This window comes from Balaenoptera borealis (genome assembly GCF_965194805.1).
Source record: "Balaenoptera borealis genome assembly, chromosome: 12".
Classification (NCBI taxonomy): domain Eukaryota; kingdom Metazoa; phylum Chordata; class Mammalia; order Artiodactyla; family Balaenopteridae; genus Balaenoptera; species Balaenoptera borealis.
The window spans coordinates 84,827,442-84,851,514 of NC_138869.1; the positions used below are offsets into that span (position 1 = coordinate 84,827,442).

Here is a 24,073-nt window from a genome sequence, read left to right on the forward strand (position 1 = left end):
AATAAATAAAAAGAATTTGCTGGATCAAAGGGATGAACCGTTATGATTTTGGATGATAATGCTAAATTCTCCTTCATAGTTGCACGAATTTACATTCCTATGAGCAATAACCATTGCTCATAGGAATGTAAATTAATCAGCAAAATAATCAGCAGCAAAATAATAATCAGCAGCAAAATAATCAAACCACTATCCATCAAGATACAGGAAAAAAATAAATGCATAGATTTAAGGATATTTGCTTCTCTTGAACTTTAGTAGCAGAAGGAGAACTGTTCTCATGCTCCTGACAGCACTTACGCAACAGGACGCTGGGGGACCTGGGGACCTGGTGCCTGGGCCTTCAAGAACTCCTCGCGTTGTTCCATCTTCTCAGCTCGGGCGCGCTGCTCCCGGTGACTCGACGCCGGGCTCAGGAGCACGCTCTCTTCACCCGGTGCTGGACAGCCGGCCGCCCGAAGCCGGTGATTTCCACCAACTTCCCGGCGTGAACTGCGTCCACCGTCAGCAGGGCCTGGCTCATCCACTCCATTTCCGGAACCACGTCTCGGTCTGGGCGGAAGATCGAGTCGGCCAGCCACGCCTCCAAAGAAAACACCAGCGGTTCCTCAGCTCCTGCACAGGAAACCACCACGGCCGGGAGCGAATCCGTGGCGGCGGAAGTGGGAACCCCAGCAGCCTGTCCCCCAGAGCCTCGGCGGCGCCCGTGTCGTCGACCATGCTGGAACCGGCAGCCGGCGGGTAAGGGGCGAGCAGCTATCGCGGGATTTTCTTTCCCCATAACCTCATTAACAGAGTATTATCTAGCTTTTGACCTTTGCTAATCTGGTAAGTGAAAAATGGTAGCTCTGGTTAATTTTAATTTGTATTCTTTAATTATGAGTGAGATTGAACATCTTTTTATATTTAAAAGATATTTGTATTTCCTTTTTTGGGGATTGTTGTCCATTCAAAAAAGTGAGTTATTGGTTTTTTTTCTTAGCACTTTATACATGCTATAGGAAAAGTACCCCTTTGTTTGCAGTATAACGATGTAAATGTGTTTTCCCAGTTTGTTATCTTTGGAATTTATTTTCCCAGTTTGTTGTTTGTCTTTTGAATTTGTTTATGGTGGCTTTTGCCTTGCAGAAATGTTTGATTTTTATATTGTCAAATTTATAAATCTTGGGACTTCCCTGGCGGTCCAGTGGTTGAGTCCACGCTTCCACTGCAGGGGGTGCAGGTTCGATTCCTGGTCAGGGACCTAAGATCCCACATGCCGTGCGGTGCGGAAAAAAAAAAAAAATTATAAATCTTTTTGTTTATGGCCCTTGAGTTTTGTGTCATAGTTAAGAAGGCTTTTCCCACTCTGAGTTTATTAAAGAATTCTCTCATGATTTCTTACAGTATATTTATAGTTTCATTATTTAAACTGAGATCTTTGATCCAATAGGAGATTTTCCTGGTGTAAAGTGGGAAGTACTGATACAACTTTGGTTTTATTTTTAGATGGCTCCCCGTTTTCTCCAAATCATTTATAATATAAATCTATCTTTTCACCATTGAATTTAAGATTCCATCTTCATCTTTACTAAGTAAGAGAGAAGGCTTATGTATGGAGGTTGTAGAATATATTTGAATGCTAACGGAAATGATCCAGTAGAGACGGAGAGAACTGAAAATTCAAGAGTAAAATCCCTGAGATGGTGAGAGAACAAGATTCAGAACAGTTTAGTAATAAATAATGAAAGGTAACATTTTTGAGGGTTTATTATATGCCAGGCAATGTTTCAAATGCTTTACCATGGATTAAACAATTTAATCCTCTGAATAAGAGTACATTCCTACTTATTATTATTATTATTTTTTTTAATTTTTAAAATTATTTATTTATTTATTTATGGCTGTGTTGGGTCTTCGTTTCTGTGCACGGGCTTTCTCTAGTTGTGGCAAGCGGGGGCCACTCTTCATCGCGGCGCGCGGGTCTCTCGCTATCGCGGCCTCTCTTGTTGCGGAGCACAGGCTACAGACGCGCAGGCTCAGTAATTGTGGCTCATGGGCCCAGTTGCTCCGCGGCATGTGGGATTTTCCCAGACCAGGGCTCGAACCCGTGTCCCCTGCATTGGCAGGCAGATTCTCAACCACTGCGCCACCAGGGAAGCCCCTACTTATTATTCTTAATTAGTATAACCACTGTGAGCCCCACCTGCCCCTTTATTTATTTATATATACACCTCCCTCCCCACCTCAGTGAACTTCTTCACTGGTGCATGTTCCCTTGCCTGGCAAATAAACTTAGAGTTTGCTTTATGGATCATGTAATGGTCCTTGGCTTTCCCTTATAAGTTCACAACAACCTGCTGAGGTGGTTCTAAAATTCCCCCTATTTTACTCTCAGGGAATCTGAGGCCCAGAGAGGCTAAACAATTTATCCAAGATCACATTGCTACTGAGTGGTAGAGCCAGGCCTTGAACCTTTGTAGTCTAACTCCATGCTCTTAACAACAGCTCTGTGTTGAAATGGTAGGAGAGGAGATGATGAACATGTATATGCAGGTGGGTGGGGAATTTCATGGTGGGAAGGGGAGATGACTTCTCTTTTCCTATTGAAGTAGAAGGTTATGATGAATATACAGAAACTGACCTGTCCAATTGCTTGATTATCTCCAGCCATGCTCACATGCCTCCATGTGGGCAAAGGAAAAGTCCACCCACTTTGGGGAGGAGGCTCTGGGAAGCCTGTGACTGGCCTGAAGAAACAGAGAATTGGACAGAGAAGGAGCCTCTAAAGGAGAATCAAATAAGAGAGTAATAGGGCACTGATGACCAAAGACCCATTTCACAATGTTCTCTGGAGCTGCCCTTGCTCTTAGAAAGGATGTGAGCCTAACTGTTCAGGGTTCAGGGCAGGGAGAGGAGTCCTTTTCTATCTGCCCACACTTAGTTCCAGTTGGCAGGGGCTGGCAGGTCATTATCCTGATTTTCTCCAAGGAGTCAGTTTCCCCACTGTCAGACGGCAGTGGTCCTTGGCTGCTCCAAATCACAATCATCCTTTAACTGAACTTGGGTGGCTCTGGTTATGGGTCATTTCATTGCTGAGCTTCATCAGCCCACACATCTCGGCTGGGTTTCTAGTGTTTGCTCCCAGAACTGCTGGTGCTGTGGACTGTGAGAGCAGCAGGTGGAGAACAATCTCACGAAAGATACGAGAATACAGGTGAACTGGATAGAGGGTTTTAAAAAAAGAAGATGCATTGAGAAAGTAGCAGAAGCTTCAACCTTTTAATAAACGTTCAAAAAATCTGATTGCAGAGGTAGATACTGGGTTAGAAGATTGAATGGCTCCTAAGCCACTCCCGTGAAGGGAGAGAACATGGTTTCATCTTTCAGCTCATCTTTGAAACTACTGGTTAGCAGTCCTGGTGCGAAGTGCTTAATAAATGTTGAGTGGATTAATAAAAAAGGAGGGAATATCTTAGTGTCTTTGCTGTGCCATTCTCTTTATGTGGAATACTTTCTCTTCTCTACTATAACTACTTGAATCCTACCCTCTCCTCTATGAAGCCTTCTCTGATTAACTCCTGCTCACAATTTCTTCTCCCTAATGTCTGTAGTACAAATGCTATATTTTGCTAAATATTTGTCTATATTTTGCTTCCTTGTCTCTCTTTCTCTCATTCTGGCTGTTTCTCATAGTATATAGATACACACATAAACTTTCCAACAAGTGTGTACATTTCCTAAAGGCAGAAACTACCTCTTTTACTTTTTCCCTAACACCCATAGTTACTGATATGCTAGGTATAAAGGACTGTCTTTGGAATACTTATTGATTTAACTTTTTTTTTTTTAACACCTTTATTGGAGTATAATTGCTTTACAATGGTGTGTTAGTTTCTGCTGTATAACAAAGTGTATCAGCTATACAAAAACATATATCCCCATATCTCTGATTTAACTTTTTGTTGTCTCCAAAGCAACACTGTCAGAAAAAAACGCCAAGGACTTCTTGTCAACCCAGACTGGACACAGAAAGAATTGTAATGACTTTTCTGCCTAATCTTCTAGCCCCGAAAATGTATGCATCCTTGATCCGTAAGGGATGCGATTTAGCAGTGAAAATTGAAACGTAAATGAAAACATCTTTATCTGGCAGTATCCTGAAACTGCTGAGGTTTGCAGACACGATCTTCATGTGAATGTTAAAGATAAATACTCATTATCAGTCCATGTTCAAGTCCAGTGTTACTGAGCCACGACTGTAGCAACTCACTGATTTTTCTTTGAACATACTCTATTGACTTTGTCAACTCAAAGTTTAAAAATCAATGATTTTTTTCTCTCTGGTGAATATCATAATGATTTTCCTTTATGCTAGCCTAAAACTTCTGAGATTTTTTAAAAGTCTAGCAGCAGGTGTGAATGTTCAAATAGACAAAATTCCAAAGTACATGTTTATTATTGACTTAGCTCAGCTTCCAAGACAAGCAGAAGTTAAATTTCATCAGCTCTCTTTATACAAGCATGAAAGTAGATTTCGTAGAGAGAAGAACAGATAGAAGAGCAACAGAAACATTATGGGGTAAATGGAGCAGACTTTCACAAATAGTCCCAACGTTTTCTCTTCCACGCCTGACTATCTGTTATATGTATTTTTATCACTGGTCCAGCCATACCCTGGAGGTTTACACCACAATTTTGAGGCTCTTCAGTGTAGCAGTCTCATTACCAAACTGCATATACGGTTTTATGGGAAAGCGTGAAGTTGAAAGAGTACTTGTTGGACCATAAAATCATTAAAAAAAATTTATTGAAGTATAGTTGATTTACAATGTTGTGTTAATTTCTGCTGTACAGCAAAGTGCTTCAGTTATACATATATATTCTTTTTCATATTCGTTTCCATTATTGTTCATCACAGGATATTGAGTACAGTTCCCTGTGCTATACAGTGGGACCTTGTTTAGTCATCCTATATATAATAGTTTGCAGCTGCTAATCCCAAACTCCCAATCCTTCCCTCCCCCGGCAACCAAGTCTGTTCTCTATATTTATGATTGACCATAAAATAACTTGATACACTCATGGAAAATCAGTTTTGGACTAAATGATCTTTAATATCTTATTCTGCTCCCAGATTCAACATCAGTTTCTTTTCATCGACCTAAAATGCACTTTCTAACCATTTTCACCTATTCAAGTCTTACTCTATTCAAATAGGACATTTTCTGTGATTTTTCAGCCTGGAAGTGATCATCCAATCCTTTGAACTCTCTATAGAACTTTACCTGTAACTCTTTTACTTGTGACCCTTCTTGCTGGTGTTTTAGTTACAGGTGTAGTGTCTTCCTCAGTGAACTAAAAAAGCTTCTTAAAGGCAAGGAGAGTGTCTTGGTCATGTGTATACTAACCACAGCAGAGTATTGTGCCTTTCAAAATTTTTTTAATGCTCACTAAGTGCTTCTTGAACGTGAATAAGCTCCTTTGGTATATTAATGTTAAGATGCAAACTCGTTCATTCATTCAATCATTCATTCATGGAAGAGCTTGCATCTGGGGAAAATGAAGAGAATATAGGGCAGAGAATCTGCGTAAGTAGAAGACTAGTTGGGAGTAGAGTGGAGACATTTGAGTGGATAAGAGTAAGGCATCCTAATTTTCTTCCTGCCTCCAAGCTTGTGGCCACTGTCTACCCATCCTGAACAATGCATTTACAACTTAAATCAGATGTTACTCTCCTGCTTAAAAACCTCCAGTGATTTCCCATAATTGTATTGTGGTGAAATCCCAAATCCTTACCCTGCCTTACAAAGCCTTACTGAACTGTCCATCTGTGTCACCTACTGCCTCTTCTCCACTTGCTGTATCCACACTAAACATCTTTTTGTTCTTTGGACATGTCAGTCTCACTTTCAGCCTAACTGTTCTAGACCTTCCCTCTGCCTACAATACTTTCTCTTGAGCTTCTCTTGGCTGGCTTCTTATTGTAATAGCAAGTACAGAGGCTCAGAGGTAGTAGCTTGCTTGGCCTGCTTAGGAAAGAGCAGAGTGACCACTGTGCCTGGAGCAGGGTAAGCAATGGGAAGAAGGGAGAAATAAAGACTGAGCAGGGGTCAGAGGCAACATCAGTTGGGGCTTGTCCACAAGGTAAAGACTTTGGATTTTATTCTGGATCAGAAGAGAAGCTGTAAGGGATTTTGAGCAGAGGAATGTCACAATCTGATGTATATTTAAAATTAATTACTCTGACTGCTGTGTGGGGAATGCTATACAGAGATTTAGAGTAGAAGCAGGAAGATGGGGTAATTAGTCCAAATGAGAGATGGTGGCATCTTAGATGAAAGTGACAGTTTGCAAAGGGACTTGTATCTAGAATATATAAAGAACTCTTACAACTCAATAATAAAAAGATAAATATTCCAATTTAAAATGGACAGAAGATCTTGTATTAGTTATCTTAGGCTGCCATAACAAAATAGCTGGATAGCTTAAACAACAGACATTTATTCCCCACATTTCTGGAGGCTGGGAAGTCCAAGATCAAGGTGCCGGCAGATTCAGTTCCTGATGAGGGCCTTTTCCCTAGCTTGCAGACAGCTGCCTTCTCATTGTGTCCTCACATGGTGGACAGAGAGGAAGAGAGAGCTGTTCTCTCTTCCTCTTCTCTACGCAGTTGTGAAGGTACAGGTTCCTATTTGCATTAAGTTACAGAGAATAGGAGAAACATTTTCCAGTCCTCTGTGAATAAATTTTTGAAAAGTATGATCAACTGTTGCTAAGAGAGTAGATCTTAAATGTTCTTACCACAAAAAAGAAATGGTAATTGTGCTACGAGATGGAGATATGAGTTAACACTATTGCAATACCTAAGTGTATCAGATCAATAGGTTGTATACTTTAAACTTACACAATGTCGTATGTCAATTGTATCTCAATAAAGTTGGGAGAAAATGCAAATACCCCCCAAATTAACAAACAGCACTAAGATTCAGAATGTGCTTACAGAATTAACTATTAGTCAATTTAGTAATTATTCTGTTGATTCTGAAGAAGAGAGTGGAAGACACAGCTTAAAGGAGAGAGAGGAGTGTTCAGACAAGAACAATAAGGTTCTGGATTCTGGTTTTGATTGTGCCCCTTCTGACAGCAGGAGCTTGAGTAAATCACTTACCTTGTCTGAACTTCAGTTTCTTCTATAAAAACATTTATAAGCATTCTTCTGTAAGAACATTTATAAGCACTGACCAGGTGTCAGGCACTAGTCTAAACATTTTATGAATGCTTAAAGCAAACCAATATATTGTTGTCATCATTTCCATTTTAAAGATGAGGAAATTGAGGCATCTAGAGATGAACGGACTTTATTAGTGGCGCCTCAAATATTTGAAACTGGGGCACTATGCTTTAACTCTCCTGACGAGGTCACCTGGTTTGCCTATCCCCCGTTCTCCATTCTGCTCTATGTCCTGGGGGGGTGATCCACGTGGGTGTCCTTGCCCTCCGGCTCTCATTGAGTTCCAGCAAGGACAGGAGCTCAGAGGGTGGGAGGAGAGAGAGGTTGGACTCTTCCTCCCCCCAGGTGCCTGCCTGAAGTGTAACCACAGGTGGGCTGCATCCCATTCTCAAAGGTGATGTCTCTGGTCAGGTAGCCTCTCCATCTGTTCACATTCTAGAAACCAATCTTTTGCCAGCTCCCTCTGGCCTAGGAATGGCAACAGTTCTCCACTCTTGCCAGTCACGCTGCCCCATCCCTTACTGCTAGGATCCTTACTGATTGCACTTTGCCGTCTATAAAGTTGCGTACAAGGTACTATACCAGAAAGAGGTTCATTCTGTGGTCATAATATTGTCTGGCTGGGACCCTGGAGCCTGTGCTTATGTAAAGCCTCCTGGTTGGGCCTCTTGAAAGAAAAGAGCCGGAGCATGTTGCAGTGGACAGCCCCGGGACTGAGGCGCTTGAGGGAGTGGGGAGGGCAGTAAACACTTTTCACCGTTAACATCTCGGCCAGAATTTGTAGAATGTACGTACCTCCTAACCTTTCAAACTTTCTTAGTTCCAAAATACCAATATTCTTTCATTCACTGAGGATGTCACAAACTTGACAAAAACTCTTCCTTGTGCCTGGAACATTCCTTCTTTTTTGCCGAGAAAACTTCTTTGGATATCAGTGTGAGTATACTTGCTTAGATGACTTCCTTGGACATGCCTCTTGGTCCTGCCAGAATAAATCAGTATTCTCATTACATGCTCTATTAGCTTTTGGGAACTTACCTTCACAACCCTTACTAGAGTTTATAATTCTGCATTTGGGGATGATTCAGTCCATGTCTCCTTTCTCACTAGAAGGGGTGCTCCAGGAGGCCTGGGGTTGTTCTGGTTTTGCTCACCATGAAATTTCTAGAACTGAGCACAGTGACCCCAGTGTGCTCTGAAAAGACTTGTTGAACGAATGGCTGGGTGTGTGACTGAGCATCCTATAAAAGGGTGAAGATGGTAGACTGGGAACAGAAAGAGTCGGGAGAGTGCTACTTCGGGGCTCCAGGTGCATCTAAGCAGAATGGGACCATGATTTTCCTGGGGCCTACAGAAGTGTTGAAATGCTTGAGGAAAAAGCTTTCTTTTTCTCAGGAGGCAGTAGACTACCTTTAGAAGGGACCAGACTGATGCCAGAAACGGCAACAGGAAGAATATATCACAAAGTTAAGGAAGTTCAGCTTCCACCGTGAACACGAGACGTGAGACCTGGATGAGGGAGTTTCCTTACCATCGTCACTGTTGGGCCACAGATGGAGCCTGGAAGACGGGACAGGAGAGAACAGACCAAGTGAGTTGGATGCCCTGAGCTTCAGAGAACTTTAGGTACTGCAAGAAGAATGTGTACGAAACTCCAGAATCCAGTTAGAAGGAGAATGAGGGGGCACTAGTGACTTCAGGGGATAGGCTTGAAATAATGACTCTTCTCTTTACTCTGTATTTCATGTTGTTATCCAAATACCCCTTTTAATTACATATCTTACCAGGTGTGGGACATGTGTGTTAGAAGATGTCTTTTAACTTAGCCATTGCTTTTAATGATTTCTTCATCCTCTCTTCCCCACAGAAAATGATATTTCAGCGTTGATTCAGACTCCTCTGTAACATCTTTCCCATACTGTTTCTGTACATTGGCACCATATTTGAATTTAGAATCATGAGCCATTGGATAATCTATTTCCTAATTCATTTGGATCCAGAATTGGGCAACATCTTTATTTTTTAGTATTTTTTATTTGGTTTTGCATTTTTCCATTTAGCTTGCTCACTTGGATAGAAGCTTTCCTCAGTATAAGTTGCTTATTTAAATCAGCTGACATACCCTAAATGGAAAAAAAAAAAAACAACTCACCTCACATGTAAATAATAAAATAGCACTTCTAAGTTTAGTTAGAAGTTTATTATTGAATTCTGTAGGGAACTGATTGAACGAACCCCAAATACCATCCTTTTTTGACAAATGTGTATGAACAGTTATAATAGTGCTGTGAACTCTGTCTGTAAGGCTGCAAGCCAAAAATCTTTGTTTCACAAAGGGACTGTTGTTCTTTGTGAATAGGCAATTATTCAGTGGCATTTCTGAAACTGGAAGCTGAGTAAAGCAGTTTGTCAGTGGACAGCCTAATAAAAAAGTTCCATTCAAAAATGGTTTAAGTACTGATACACTATATATATATCTATTTACACATGTAAACATTACTTCTATATACATGTGACATTGATAAGGTATTTATCTTTAAAATGTATTCATTAGAGCAAATTTTATGGTGATGAAAAATTTGGCAACATTTTAGTGTAAAAATTAGACTCCCCAAAACTATTCTGTATATAAATTTAATACATACTTGTAGCAAGTGCAACAATAAATCCATAATAGTTTTAAAAAAAGAAAATGTCCAAAATCTGACTATCTAGGAACAAACAGGGTTAACTTCCCTCCACAAATATCACTCAGAGCTCTTTCCAAGCTAGTGAGTATAGGTATACGTCATCATTTTTAACTGCAACTGTTCACAACATCAATTTTTTTTTAAATTTTATTTATTTATATTTATTTTTGGCTGTGTTGGGTCTTCGTTTCTGTGCGAGGGCTTTCTCTAGTTGCGACAAGCGGGGGCCACTCCTCATCGTGGTGCGTGGGCCTCTCACTATCGCGGGCTCTCTTGTTGCGGAGCACAAGCTCCAGACGCGCAGGCTCAGTAGTTGTGGCTCACGGGCCTCGTTGCTCCGTGGCATGTGGGATCTTCCCAGACCAGGGCTCGAACCCGTGTCCCCTGCATTGGCAGGCAGATTCTCAACCGCTGTGCCACCAGGGAAGACCCCACAACATCAGTTTTTAAAATCAAAGTTCAAAACCGATCCGTCTTAACCCAGGTTCCCTATGAAACAAAACCCAAGACAAGAAAGGTGCAATCCCAGGGGAGCCAGAGTGAAGGAAAAGATGTGTGAAGTAGTGAAAGTGGGAAGCCTTTGCTTCACAAGGAGACCCTAAGAGGCACCTGTTCCTTAGTAGGTACATCTGCTTGGTCCTGCAGGATGTACCCAGGAAGACTATGTGGAGAAGTCAAGCCTCAGAACAGTGTTTTGGAGGGAGGAAGGGAGAGGACTTTCCCTGCTAGCCCCTCTCTTCTCTCTTCCACTGGTCCAGGTTTTCCTTACCAGGAAGTTGACTCCCTCGCACTCCCTCTCATCACTCAGCATCTTTAGCAGCCACTGGCCGAACAAGATTTCAGGTTCTACAGTGAAATTCTCCATTGGAATTTGCAAGTGACCGGGAGAGTCAGAGACTGTGAGTGTATGGCTGGTTGGCCATAGGAGGTGGGCTACTATGAGTCTTTGAAGAGTGGGCCAGCCATAGCAATAGCCAAGGCAAAGCAAAGGGTCTCAGAGCCAGGTGAGGCTGAGAGAAGCTGCAGAGGCAAATAAAATATATCCTGAAGTAATAGAATTCTCCAGTTTTCATTATAATATCTAAGGCTACAATGAAAATCATTTTATATGCATCTTGTGTACTTGTCTGCATATTATCTTAGAATAAATTCTCAGACATGTGTTGATGAGTCAAAGGCTTCTAAATCCCAGGGAATTTTCCACATTCCCTTAAGAGAAATGAACAAGGAAAGGCAGGTTGTCCAGGGAGCTTGGGGGGAATCTAGTTTCACAGCATGCCTCTCGCCTTGGCAGCTGGCTGGATTCTGCTGCATGATTTAGAAACAATATGGGAGGTTTAGAATTGTCCCTTTTCTTATTTTCTCAGTTTTCGTCTCTTTTCTTACTTATATACCTGATGTTCAGCCTAAAGATGGTTCAACCAAGATGTTCTAGCAGAGATATGCGGTCACTTTGACTTTAAAAACTCCTCTTTCCTTCTGGGAAGGTTGTCTACAACAACCAAGCATGTGGATGTGAGAGGGACTATGGGATTGACGGGTGGGCTAGGGGGGCTACTACCCCAGTCACCCCCACCAGCCTGGGGAGGGCAGTGGTGAGGCCGATGTTGCAGCCAGACTGTCCTGTGTTCCATCACTTTCCTCCTGCTAACTTGCCTGTGGCCCTGGGCGAGTCACTCATTCTCTGCTTTACTTTCCTACTTCTATTAAATGAGGGGTTGATACTAAACTAGCCTAACTCTAAGGGACCCTTTAGCTTCAAGGTTTCGGTAAAAGGCCAGAAGTACAACTTAACGAACTTTTATTTCTCCTTTGGTGCCAGACAGAAAAATAAAATATAGTGAATAGAAAGTCAGGAAGCTCCGCCAAGTCATAGCAACACTTTAAAATTTTTTGTAAATATTATTTATAATAGTGAAAAATTGGAAACATTCCAAATGCCCCAAATTAGGAGAATGTGTAAATCTTATATCTCTTTGGGATGGATTATTATGCAGCCATTAAAAATAGTGTTTTCAACTGGACAGATAAATAATAAATTAATGAAAGTGGTTACTTTAGTGTAGAGAGGGTGATGGTGATGGTGGTGATGGTGGTGACAGTGGTGGAATCAGTATGGAGTGAGACTTCTTAATATGCACATAAATTTATTTTGTTTTGAGTTCTTTAATTCCAGTCAATATCAAAATTTTTTTAACTTAATATTTTCCAAATATACTTAATGACATTTAAAAATATTCATGACATTAAGATATTTTAAAAGCAGAGTGTAATATTTTACAAATGTATGTGTATAAAATGACCCTAATTTTGTTTAAAAATGCATAGAAAAAAATTGAAAGAAAATAAAGGATTAACAACTATTCTCTTTGGGAAATGAGATTGGAAGTAATATTTTTGCTTTTTATTCATTTTTATATTATCCAGTTTCTCAGCAATGAGTGTGTATTAGTTTTCTCAGTGAGAAAAATATATGTTTGATTCTTAATAGTATATATAGAAGAATGTGGGAATATGTGCCGTCTCCAGCACATGTGGGTATTCATACCGTATACTCCCAAATCTACCAGGAGCTTGTAGTGACTGATTGTGAGTTAAATGATTCCAGGGAGGTCAGAAGGGCCAGAGAGTCTTCTTCCAATACTTGGTCAGTTCCAGAAAATGCTGGTAATGAAATCCAGTCTGAGGCTAAGAAAAAATGTGTGTTGTAGACTGACAGTCGCTAAAATATACTCATGGAAATATGGGTTTTGAGGGGTTGCTTCTCAATAAAAGAAGTCTTTAGGAGAAACTGGATTAAGATGCAGATTGAGCACACACCATTCTGTCTTCAGGTTCATCCCTCAAAATCATAGGACACACGCATACATCTATACCTATACCTATACCTATAATCTATATCTATATCTATATCATCTTTCCTTAGAGTGCCAGAAACCAAAAGACACCATCAACGGATCCACAATTCTGAAGAATTTAGATCCACAATTCTAAAGAATTACCAGATATGTAAATCACTTGAAAATAATTTTAATTCAGGTGGTGGATTAAGTACAAACTTTCACCTACTCTTCCTCCTGAGACCCCTATTTAAATGATAGTAAAGAAGTTTAAAAAAAGTATAAACTCAACAATTCAGGGGGCATCAACACAGCAGATATTTAATAATAAAGCTAAATCAAGGAAATCAAATGCTAAAATAAGTACAGAGGGCAGCTGACCTACCCCGCAGAACGCATAGAATGGCCCGATTCAAAAGTCAGGAGTGACGGTGGGGTGGACATTGATGGGACTGACTGAAGATTCAGATGCAGATGTTTTTTTTTCTTTTGGCCGTATGCAGTATTTGGGATCTTAGTTCCCTGTCGAGGGATCAAACCCATGTCCCCTGCAGTGGAAGCATGGAGTCCTAACCACTGGACTGCCAGGGAAGTCCCTCAGATGCAGATTTAAAAAAAAAAATTTATTTATTTTATTTTTGGCTGCATTGGGTCTTCGTTGCTGGACGTGGGCTTTCTTTAGTTGCAGCGAGCTGGGGCTACTCTTGTTGCAGTGCTTGGGCTTCTCATTGTGGTGGCTTCTCTTGTTGCGGAGCATGGGCTCTAGGCGCGCGGGCTTCAGTAGTTGTGGCTCACGGGCTCAGTAGTTGTGGCTCGCGGGCTCTAGAGCACAGGCTCAGTAGTTGCGGTGCATGGGCTTAGCTGCTCCGCGGCCTGTGGGATCTTCCCGGACCAGGGCTGGAACCCACGTCCCCTGCATTTGGCAGGTGAATTCTTAACCACTGCACCACCAGGGAAGTCCCTCAGATGCAGATTTATGGCTCCACATGCCCACCTCTTCTGTCTCATCAACCTAAAAGGCAGCTAGGCATTCACTCCTTGGCCAAAGTTTTGACTGAAGGATTTCTTTTTCCTTAAGAAAGAGAACAAACTGACAGGGATGAACTAGGATGGCCAGTGTGGATTTGGTGTCTCCGAGTAAAGTCCTTCTTATTCTGGCATTCAGGGTACCCCAAGCTCCCACCGCTTACTCTAAAGTGAAGCCAAGGGGAATAGGCTGTTTCCCAGCTCCTCACTCCCCAGGTGAAAGGAACCTGGAACAGGACAGTCACCCACATCACAGGAGAGAAGGTGGAGCTCAGATATTCTAACAAGTATACAAAGCCTCAGGCAAGCAATTGTCCTTCTCCACCCCGACCATCATCACTTAGATGATAGAAAAGTAAGATAGCCAGTGTCAACATACAGATTCAGGGAAGCAAAATATTATCAAATACAGTGAAAGAAAATAAAGAAGACACACAATGAGGCAAGAACGAAAGGAATATCTGGACAGAGCTTCCAAGAATTAGCAAGATGAAAGGCAATGTGTAGAAATTTTGTGTGACTGATACAGACATATATCTATATGTATAGATACATACCTACATATATACATACATATATATTGATATATATATATATATACATATATATATATAGTGAAAAGAAATATAGCTGGCAAAGGACAAAAACCCAATTTAGAAGAATAAATGACTCAGAACATTCCCACCTGTTGCTTACCAAGAGATTCCCGACCTAGGGGAATAAATGTAGAAACAGATCAATGTATTAATGGGAATTTAGTTTGATAAAATAAGTGGAGTTTAGATTCAGAAAATGATATTGTGGCAAGTAACTATCCATGTAGAAAAAATAGTCATATCTTTAAATTAATACAATATACAAAAAATCATATTGCTTAAAGAGCTAAACATAAAAAATAGTAAGAAACCAAAGAAAACTAAACAAACATATTTTTATAATCTTGAGTTATGTACAGTCTTCTTATGAAAACTGAAAACCTGAAAACTCCGTGACGGAAAAGACTGATAAATTTGAATGTTCAAACATTTGTGAACAATGAATGACAGCATAATTATGTTTAAAAGATTAAAAAATAATTGAGATAGCCAAAATGCCAAGAGAAAGAGTTAATAGTCAACATCTGACATTCAGAATAGGATTTTGCCACAAGAAGTAAGCATATCAAGAGAAGGGAACTGGAGACAGATAGAGCATTTTCACCTTGGAGAGGTCTCAGTTAGGAGGAGAATCAGGGAAAGCTCACCCTATCCAGTCCTGAGGGATTTTTGGGAAAAGGAACTGGATAACGTGCCAGGAGAGCAGATAATTAGACACATGTCCTAAGAGGAGGTAATGTCAGATCAATTGAGGGAAACACCAAGGGCAGAAGGGCTGGCTTCACCTTCCATATGAGTCTTGGGGGAGACAGCTGTGCAGAAGTCTTGTGTTAACTTTGTCGTGTCCAGTAAGTTTAGGAGAGGGAGAGAGGAGGGTGGAGGGTAGTGCATTTCTGAGTTCCTGTGGTTCTTCAAGCGGACACGCTGAGTTGAGAACCGTGGAGCCCACTATAAAGAGCGTGAGTTGGCCCTACACCAAACCCTGAGCCAGAGGGCAGGATAAAGTATGAGGCACATGCTCAGTGGAGTGTGCCACTCAGCAAGGACTGGAGCGGGCCAAGGCAGTGGTGGTGGGGGTGAGGAGGGGTCACTGCTATGGCTCTCACCAAGTTGGGAATAAATCAACCTTGGTATCCCCAGCTGCAGGAGGTGCTTACAGAATGCACGTGGCTTGGATGAAACAAACTGTAACCCAATGGGTACCAAGCCAGCCATTCTGCAGATGGCACTGGGGAGGCTCTGGAGCACTATGCATATTCCCTGGGACCCTGCACTCTCTTCCTAGCTCACATTAGCCCATCTCCTCTTATATACCAAGTCCCATCTTGGGAGAAGTAGGAGCGAAGGTGGAAGTAGTGACGGTGGGGCGCAAACAATGAGACCGACTAAACAATTAACTCCTAAAAGTGAACATTACCTAAAAGAACTGTTTAAATTGTTAAATCAGACTAAGGGGTACATTGGTTTAACATTTTGTTAATTTTCCCTTCTCTTTAGCAAGTGGGGCTCATTCAGGGTGATGGATAATGGACAAAATAAAGAATCTACATTCTCTGCATGCATCAAAGATTGTGATCCCTTTATATCAGCAATAGAGTAGAAAGAAAGCCTTTTAAAAATACATGACAGTGAAATCATGTCCTTAATAAGAAAAAGACGTAACAGTAGAAAAAAGGCAAAGGATTAGAAAAGGCAATTCATAGAGGATAATAAAATGGTCCATACCTATACGAAAAGATGCTCAAGATCTCTTAAGGAACTACAGAGTAAAACAGTAATGAGATTTTTTTGTTTTTCTCAGTATATTGGCAAACAAGAAAAAGGTTGTTAATCCTCTGGCATGTTTTATGTTTTAACATAGTGTTTGCAAAGGTTTTTGATACTTTGGTTGACCACATGGTTCCTGATTGAAAATCCATGTGCTTTCTCCTATTTAAGGTCATCAGTGAAATCTAACACAGTCCCCTGGAAGAGATCTCAGGAGGCCCAGAACCTAGTGGCAGCTCTGAAACAGATTTCTTCAGTGACCTTATGTGTAGACTTTCAGTGCTGTATTCTCCTTCTAAAACTTAAGGAGGATGAGACCTACTTTTTCCATGTATCACTGAAAAGTGATCAAGATTAATGGCCTAACATAGAAAATATCTCCAGCACCCTGAAAGACCAGGCACATTATTCAACACCCGAATCTATAAATCTGGCAAAAATGAGTCTAATTACTTAATTTGGGAAAAATGCTCGCTTAAAAACCTTACAATTTCAGAACATAGTGTTTAAAACTGATCTAACTCAGTAGTTTTCAAAATGTTCCTCAGACTGAGAGTGTTAGCTCAGACCTAGGGAACTGGTTGACTCTCAGAGGCTATATATTTAGAAGCCACATACAATATCAACTAAATGCACACAGCTCTTGTACTTGCCTCACACGTGAAGTACCCTTTCCCCACCCGGGGGCTACACTATGGTTATTGCATTTGTGTAAGCTGGCACTGAAACATTATAAAAATGCTTTGCTGCTCCACTTTTTAAGCTTTTACAGCGTAACACATGATTTTTCTGAAGTAAACTAAAATCCAATTTCTCAGGGTTCATGCTGCCTTTTTTAGTAGCATTTGAGGGAGGATCTTCTGTACACTTATAATAGGTGAAAAATAATACAAGAGAGCAAGTCCTGTTTTTTTTTTTCTTTTAAATATTTAAACCATTTACAACTTTGGTCCAAACTGTGTTCATTAAGTTGAACTAAATTACACTATACTAACCAATATGCGTGTATTCCTGTAAGCCTATTTAAGTTAAAATAAACTATATTTAAAAAAGAAAGTCCCAGCTCACCTAGAATCCATCCTGGGGGAGGGAGCTTTGCCCTACTTCCCTCACTCAATGATATACTAAATATAAAAATGTCTTCTATGTAATGAGTGTTACTATATGTCAATTGTTATACTTTATTCAGCTTATTTCACCCTCAAGATTCTACTCCCACTCTAAAGATGAGAGAGCTGAGGCTGGGAGGGGTTCAGTAACTTACCCAAGGTCTCACAGGTGCTAGAACCTACAAGCTGAAGAACCAGAAAGTACTCTACCACTTCCTTATTGAAACAGAGCAGCTGCATTTTTATCGATTTTAAACATTGGGATTTGTTTCTGATACTGTTGAATGCTTTACACGGAGCCTTTAGGTAGCTAAAATGCAACTCTAACAGAGCTCCTCTCAGCTTGAAACCCTTGAATAGCTTCTTGTCACCTAGAGCAGTGGTTCTCAAAGTGTGGTGCCCAGACCAGCAGCATCAGAATCCCCTGGGAATTGCCAGAAATGCAAATTCTCAGACCCCACCTCAGACCTACTGAATCAGAAACTGAGGGTGAAGCCCAGAAATCTGGGTACAGACAAGCCCTCTGGGTGCTTCTGATGTTGCATGCTCAAGCCTGATCTTTGCATGACATTCGAGACCCCTGTGTGCTAAGGGTTACCTCTCTAGCCTTATCTCGCTGCTCACGGCTTCACTTCTCAAGGTGCATTTGTATCCACTAAATATACTACAGCTGCTTGCTGTCCAAGGCCAGTGTCACCTGGTGGTTAAGCACAAGGATTCTGGAGCCAGACTGCCTGGCCTTGAATGCCACCTATGTCCTACTAGTAGTGTGACCTCGGTCAAACGACTGAACCTATCTGAGTCTTAGTTTTCCCACCTATAACACGGGGATGAAGGTAATAACAGTATCTACTTCATTTATTGTTGTGAGGATTAAATGCATCACTACACATGACCACTTAGAATAGTGTCCGGAACACAGTAGTTACTCTACAAATACATCATGGTACCAAGCTTAGGATGCGACTGACTTATGATGGCTTGACTCACGATTTTTTTTTGACTTCACGATGATGTGCAAGTGATATGCTTTCAGTGGAAACTGTACTTAGAATTTTGAGTTTTGATCTTTTCTGGGCCTAGTGATACGGGGTAAGATGCTCCCTGGTGATGCTGGGCAGTGAGCCCAGCTCCCAGTCAACCACACAATCACGAGGGTGAACAACCGACACACTTACAGCCATCTGTGCCCAGACAACCTTTCTGGTTTTTTTTTTTTTTTCACTTTCAGGAGAGTATTCAGTAAATTACGTGAGATATTCAACACTTTATGATGAAATAGGCTTTGTGTTAGATGATCTTACCCAACCGTAGGCTCGTGTAAATGTTCTGAGCACATTGAAGACAGCCTGGGCTAAGCTATGATGTTGGGTAGGTTAGGTGTATTAAATGCAGTTTTGACTTTTGATATTTTCAAATTAATGATGGGCTTATTGGGACAAAACCCCATCGTAAGTCAAGGAGGATCTGCATTTGCTTGTTGTGTCGGTAGGTCAGCACGCCCTCTAGAGGCTCGAGGGGAGAATACATCCCTTGTCTCTTTTCAGCTTCTGTTAGCAGCTTGATTCCTCTGCTTGTGGTCATGTCATGCTAATCTCTGCCCGAATTTTCACATTGCTTTTTCCTCTTCTCTGTGTGTAATCTCTCTCTGCTTCTCTCCTAAGGACACTTGTGATTGGGTTTAGAGCCCACTCAGATAATCCAGGATAATCTCCCCTGGCAAGATTCTTAATCACATCTGCCAAGACCCCTTTTCCTTATAACATTTGCAGGTTCCAGGAATCAGGGCTTGACATCTTTCGGTGGCCATCATTCAGCTGACTACACGTGTTATCTTGGCTGCCTGTGATACCCTTTTCTCTGTTTCCGCCTTCTCTTTGACTCAGTTTGCCTCCTCACTTCCGCTGTGCCATATTTAGTTCAGCCCTTCTCTGCTCCCGTAACATCCCGAACATACCCCCTCTCTATCGTTTTTTAAAAAAATAGACTTCATTGTTACTCTTAATAGATTTTTTCTTCCAGTTTTATTGAGATATAATTGACACAGCACTGTATATGTGTACAGCATAATGATTTGACTCACGTACATCATGAAATAATTACCACAATAAATTTAGTGAAAATACATCATCTCATATAGATACTTAAAGAAATAGGAAAAAAAATTTTTTTTTCCTTGTGATGAGAACTCTCAGGATTTACTCTCTTACCAACTTTCATATATAACATACAGCAGTGGGAATTATATTTATCATGTTGTACGTTACATCCCTAGTACTTATGTATCTTATTACTGGAAATTTGTAGCTTTTGACTACCTTCATTTATTAGAGTAGTTTTCAGTTTACAGAAAAAAGGTAGAAAGTACAAAGAGTTTCCATATATGCCTTCTTCTTGACCCCTCTTCACAATTTCCTCTATTATTGACGTCTTGCATTAGTCTGGTACGTTTGGTACAATTGATGAACCAGTATTGATTCATTATTAATAATGAAAGTCCATAATTTACGTTAGGGTTCACTCTTTCTGTTTCATAGTTCTATGGGTTTTGATAAACGCATCATGTCTTGTATCCACCTTTACCTTATCACACAGAATAGTTTCATTGTCCTGAAAGTGTCCCTATCCCACCTATTCATCCCGCTCCCCATTCCCCTGAATTCTTGGCAACCACTGATCTTTTTATTGTCTCCATAGTTTTGCCTTTTCCAGAATGCCATGTAGTTGGAATCATACGGAATGTGGCCTTTTCAGATTGGCTTCTTTCACTTAGCAGAATGCACTTAAGTTTCCTCAATGTTTTTTGTAGCTTGCAAGTTTATTTCTTTTCATTGCTGAACAATATTCTGTTGTTTGCATGTACCACACTTTATGCATTCACCTGTTGAGAGACAACTTGTTTGCTTCCAAGTTTCGACAATTTTGAATAAAGCTTCTATAAACATGCCAGCGCAGATTTTTGTGTGGATGTAAATTTTCAGCTCCTTTGGGTAAATACCAAGGAGGGAAATTGCTGAATCATATGGGAAGAGTATGTTTAGTTTTGTAAGAAACTGCCAAAATATTCTTCCAAAGTGGCTGTGACATTTTGCATTCCCACCAGCAGTGAATGAGAGTTCTTGTTGTTCCACATCCTTGCCAGCATTTGCTGTTGTCAGTGTTTTGGATTTTTGCCATTCTAATAGGTGTGTAGTGATGTCTAATTGTTGTTCTAATTTGCATTTCCCTGACGACATATGATGCAAAGTGGATTTCATATGCCTATTTGCCATCTGTGTATCTCCTTCGATAAGGCGTCTGTTCAGACCTTTTGCCTATTTTTAAATTGGGTTGTTTGTTTTCTTATTGCTGAGTTTAATAGCTCTTTGTGTATTTTAGATACAAGTCTTTTATCAGATATGTTTTGCAAGACATCAGGTAAGTCTCCCAGTCCATGGCTTGTCTTTTCATTCTCTTTCGCAGAGCAGTTATTTTAATTTTAATGAAGTCCAACTTAATTTTTTTCTCCCATGGACTGTGCTTTAGGTGCTGTATCTAAAAAACTATTGCTAAACCGAAGGTCCCTTAGTTCTATCTAGGTTAAATACATCAATATTTATCTAGATAAAAATAAATATATGTAGACCTATCTTCTAGAAGTTTTATCCTTTTTCATTTTACATTTAGGTCTACCATCCCTTTGATCATGTCAGTGTCTTTTTATTGTCCCTGCCTCCTGCTTTATGGTAACTGTCTGTGAGTTTTCCTTTAGATTATGGATGTCCTATGTATTCTAGTACTCTTACTACTAAGTAAGCCTCAAAAAAATCAGTGAGGGTGTCGACAAAAATAATCAATAAACAATCTGTGATAGGAATAGAAAAGAGTTTTATTTGAGCCAAACTGAGGACTATAGCCTAGAAGACAGCCTCTCAGAGAACTCTGAGGAACTGCTCCGGAGAAGCGGGGTTTTCAGTGCAGTTTTATGTCTTGTCAGAACAAAGAACATCAAACAAGTCAGGGATGCTTTCCTTCAGGGTTTCAAGAAAACCAGATCAGCACATACACAGAGAGTCAGCATGGCCTTGGCACCTGGGAAGGGAGTCTTATCATCAAAGGAGGGCCAGCATTGGCATCCCAGGAAGGGAGGCATTTAATCTTTATTGTTAACTGGACATTCTTTACTTCTGGTCAATGTGCCTTTTTCTTTAATAATTAAAGCAGATGTACAATGTATGATTGATAGGCCACAACCAGGCTCTTCTAGTCAGCATAAAATTCAAGATAACTCATGGATATGCCCAAAGGACTTACCCACACCTGAATATGTGAACATTCTTTTATCAAGGGAGTACCTTTATCTTGCTCAGCAACTCAACCATTCTTTTTTTTTTTTTTTTTTAATTGAAGTATAGCTGATTTACAATGTTGTGCTACTTTCAGGGATACAGCAAAAAAAAAAAAAAAAATCTATCTATCGATCTTCTTTTCCAGATTCTTTTCCCATATAAGCTATTACAAAATACTGAGGAGTTCCCTGTGCTATACAGTAGGTCCTTGTTGTTTATTTATTTTATATATAGTAGTGTGTATATGTTACTCCCAAATTCCTAATTTATCTGCCCTCCCCCCTTCCCCTTTGGTAGCCATAAGTTTGTTTTCTATGTCTGTGAGTCTGTTTCTGTTTTGTAAGCAAGTTCATTTGTATCTTTTTTTTAGATTCCACATAGATGTGATGTCATATGATACTTGTCTTTCTCTGTCTGGCTCACTTCACTTAGTATGATCATCTCTAGGTCCATCCATGTTGCTGCAAATGGCATTATTTCATTTGCAACGCAACCATTCTTAAAGCGATATGGCTGCTCAAGGCTTGGCCTGCAGAAAAGACTCAGGACTCCTGGGCTGGCCCTCTGCTTGCACGCTCCCATAAACGTGAAGCAGCTGCTTCCTCAGACCTCCAAGGACGCGCACAGTGGCGCAGGAAGGTCTCTGAGTGTCAGCAGCGTTGTCTTGTTAAGAGACTAAGAATAGATGAGGCTTTTGTTTTCCTTGGAACTGGACTTACTTCAGTGGAGACCTGCAAAAGAATGTCCTGTGGTGAGAGGTCGAGGTGGGGTTGGAGAGTCAGAAGTTTAAGGGTTATGTGGCCGTTCTCCCACCAATTCAATGTGACTCACAGTTTCCTGGGTTAAATATTATTTTTATATTTATATGCCTATGGGTTTAGAAATAAAAGCAAGCCCCTTAATCAGGGGAAGAATACGGAATATGTGTTTCTATTCTAAATCAGAGAAATATCTGTGTTAACCCCAATTTCCTTTTTCATGGAGAGATATACACAAAAATAAAATGTTAGATTCTATTGGCGCAGTGATCAAACAGCATAATTTCTCCATGACGATGTCAATTTCAAATAAATGTGATTTAACTTAAACCTTTCAAAAACTTTTTTTTTTAATTAATTAATTTATTTATTTATTTTTGGCTGTGCTGGGTCTTCATTTATGTGTGTGGGCTTTCTCTAGTTGCGGCAAGCGGGGGCCGCTCTTCATCGTGGTGCGCGGGCCTCTCACTGTCGCGGCCTCTCTTGTTGCGGGGCACAGGCTCCAGACGCACAGGCTCAGTAGTTGTGGCTCACGGGCTTAGTTGCTCCGCGGCATGTGGGATCTTCCCAGACCGGGGCTCGAACCCGTGTTCCCTGCATTGGCAGGCAGATTCTCAACCACTGCGCCACCAGGGAAGCCCTCAAAAACTTTTTATACAAATACATTCACAAATCAGGAAAATTCTTTCTTGGTCTCTCTTGGAAGGTGTCCCTGGGACATTACCCTTTTGGAGCCCGAGGCTCACCAAGCAAACACCACTTTGGTTATAGATTCTTCTTTTTTTTTTTTTTTTTCCAAATTTATTTATTTATTTATTTATTTTTGGCTGTGTTGGGTCTTCGTTTCTGTGCAAGGGCTTTCTCTAGTTGCGGCGAGCGGGGGCCACTCTTCTTCGTGGTGCGCAGGCCTCTCACTGTCGCGGCCTCTCTTGTTGCGGAGCATAGGCTCCAGACGCGCAGGCTCAGTAGTTGTGGCTCACGGGCCCAGTTGCTCCGCAGCATGTGGGATCTTCCGAGACCAGGGCTCGAACCCATGTCCCCTGCATTGGCAGGCGGATTCTCAACCACTGCGCCACCAGGGAAGCCCTATAGGTTCTTCTTTAAAGTCTTAGAGCCTCACCCTTAAACTTAACTTGGCCGCTGCAGCTTAATTACAATGCAGTGATTTTGTCTAGTACCGATGTGCTCTTTGCAATGAAAGCATGTAGTTGTCCTTTTGGGTACATATTTTTAAAGGATTTCTGGATTACTTGTGTTTGGTGGACTATTTGACCATCTAGTAAAAGTTAATTTTACTTCTGGGCTTTATAGCAGGCCCTAAGTAGGGAATGCCCAATGATCAGCTTTGCATGGCGCAGTGTCTTGGGACCACAGAAATATGAAACAGGTCATCTCTGACCCCCCAATCTCTCAACTTCCAAACATAGTTAAGGATGAAAACAGCTCTCAGGTCTTCCGGGTGCTCAGAACTCAGAAACCGGTTCTCTTTTCAATAAATCATAGGTCTCAGTTTCTTAATCCAGCATCTGTCTTCATAGTAGTGAAACTTTGAGCCTTGTTCAAACCTCTTCGGTGGAGAGATGAAAATCAGCTTTAGTAACAGCCATTAGGAGTGCCTACAAGAGGGAAATACGTTAACATTTTTGCCTCCCCCTATGTTTCTTTGAAGCACATAATATGGAAGCTCAGCCAAAAATTGTGAATTGTTAACTAGCTTTCTTGCAGCTTCGAATAAGTCTTTGTAGT

General features: G+C 40.9%; 1 pseudogene across 1 annotated transcript; it reads right to left on the reverse strand.

The window, feature by feature from the left end:
• Window positions 1–237: 237 nt before the first annotated feature.
• LOC309607595 (oocyte-expressed protein homolog pseudogene) lies at window positions 238–23,466 on the reverse strand (annotated as a pseudogene). Its single transcript, XR_014249674.1, has 2 exons — window positions 23,448–23,466; window positions 238–19,761 (listed from the first exon to the last, which is right to left on the reverse strand). The product of XR_014249674.1 is annotated as an oocyte-expressed protein homolog pseudogene (transcript).
• Between the last annotated feature and the right edge of the window lie 607 nt (window positions 23,467–24,073).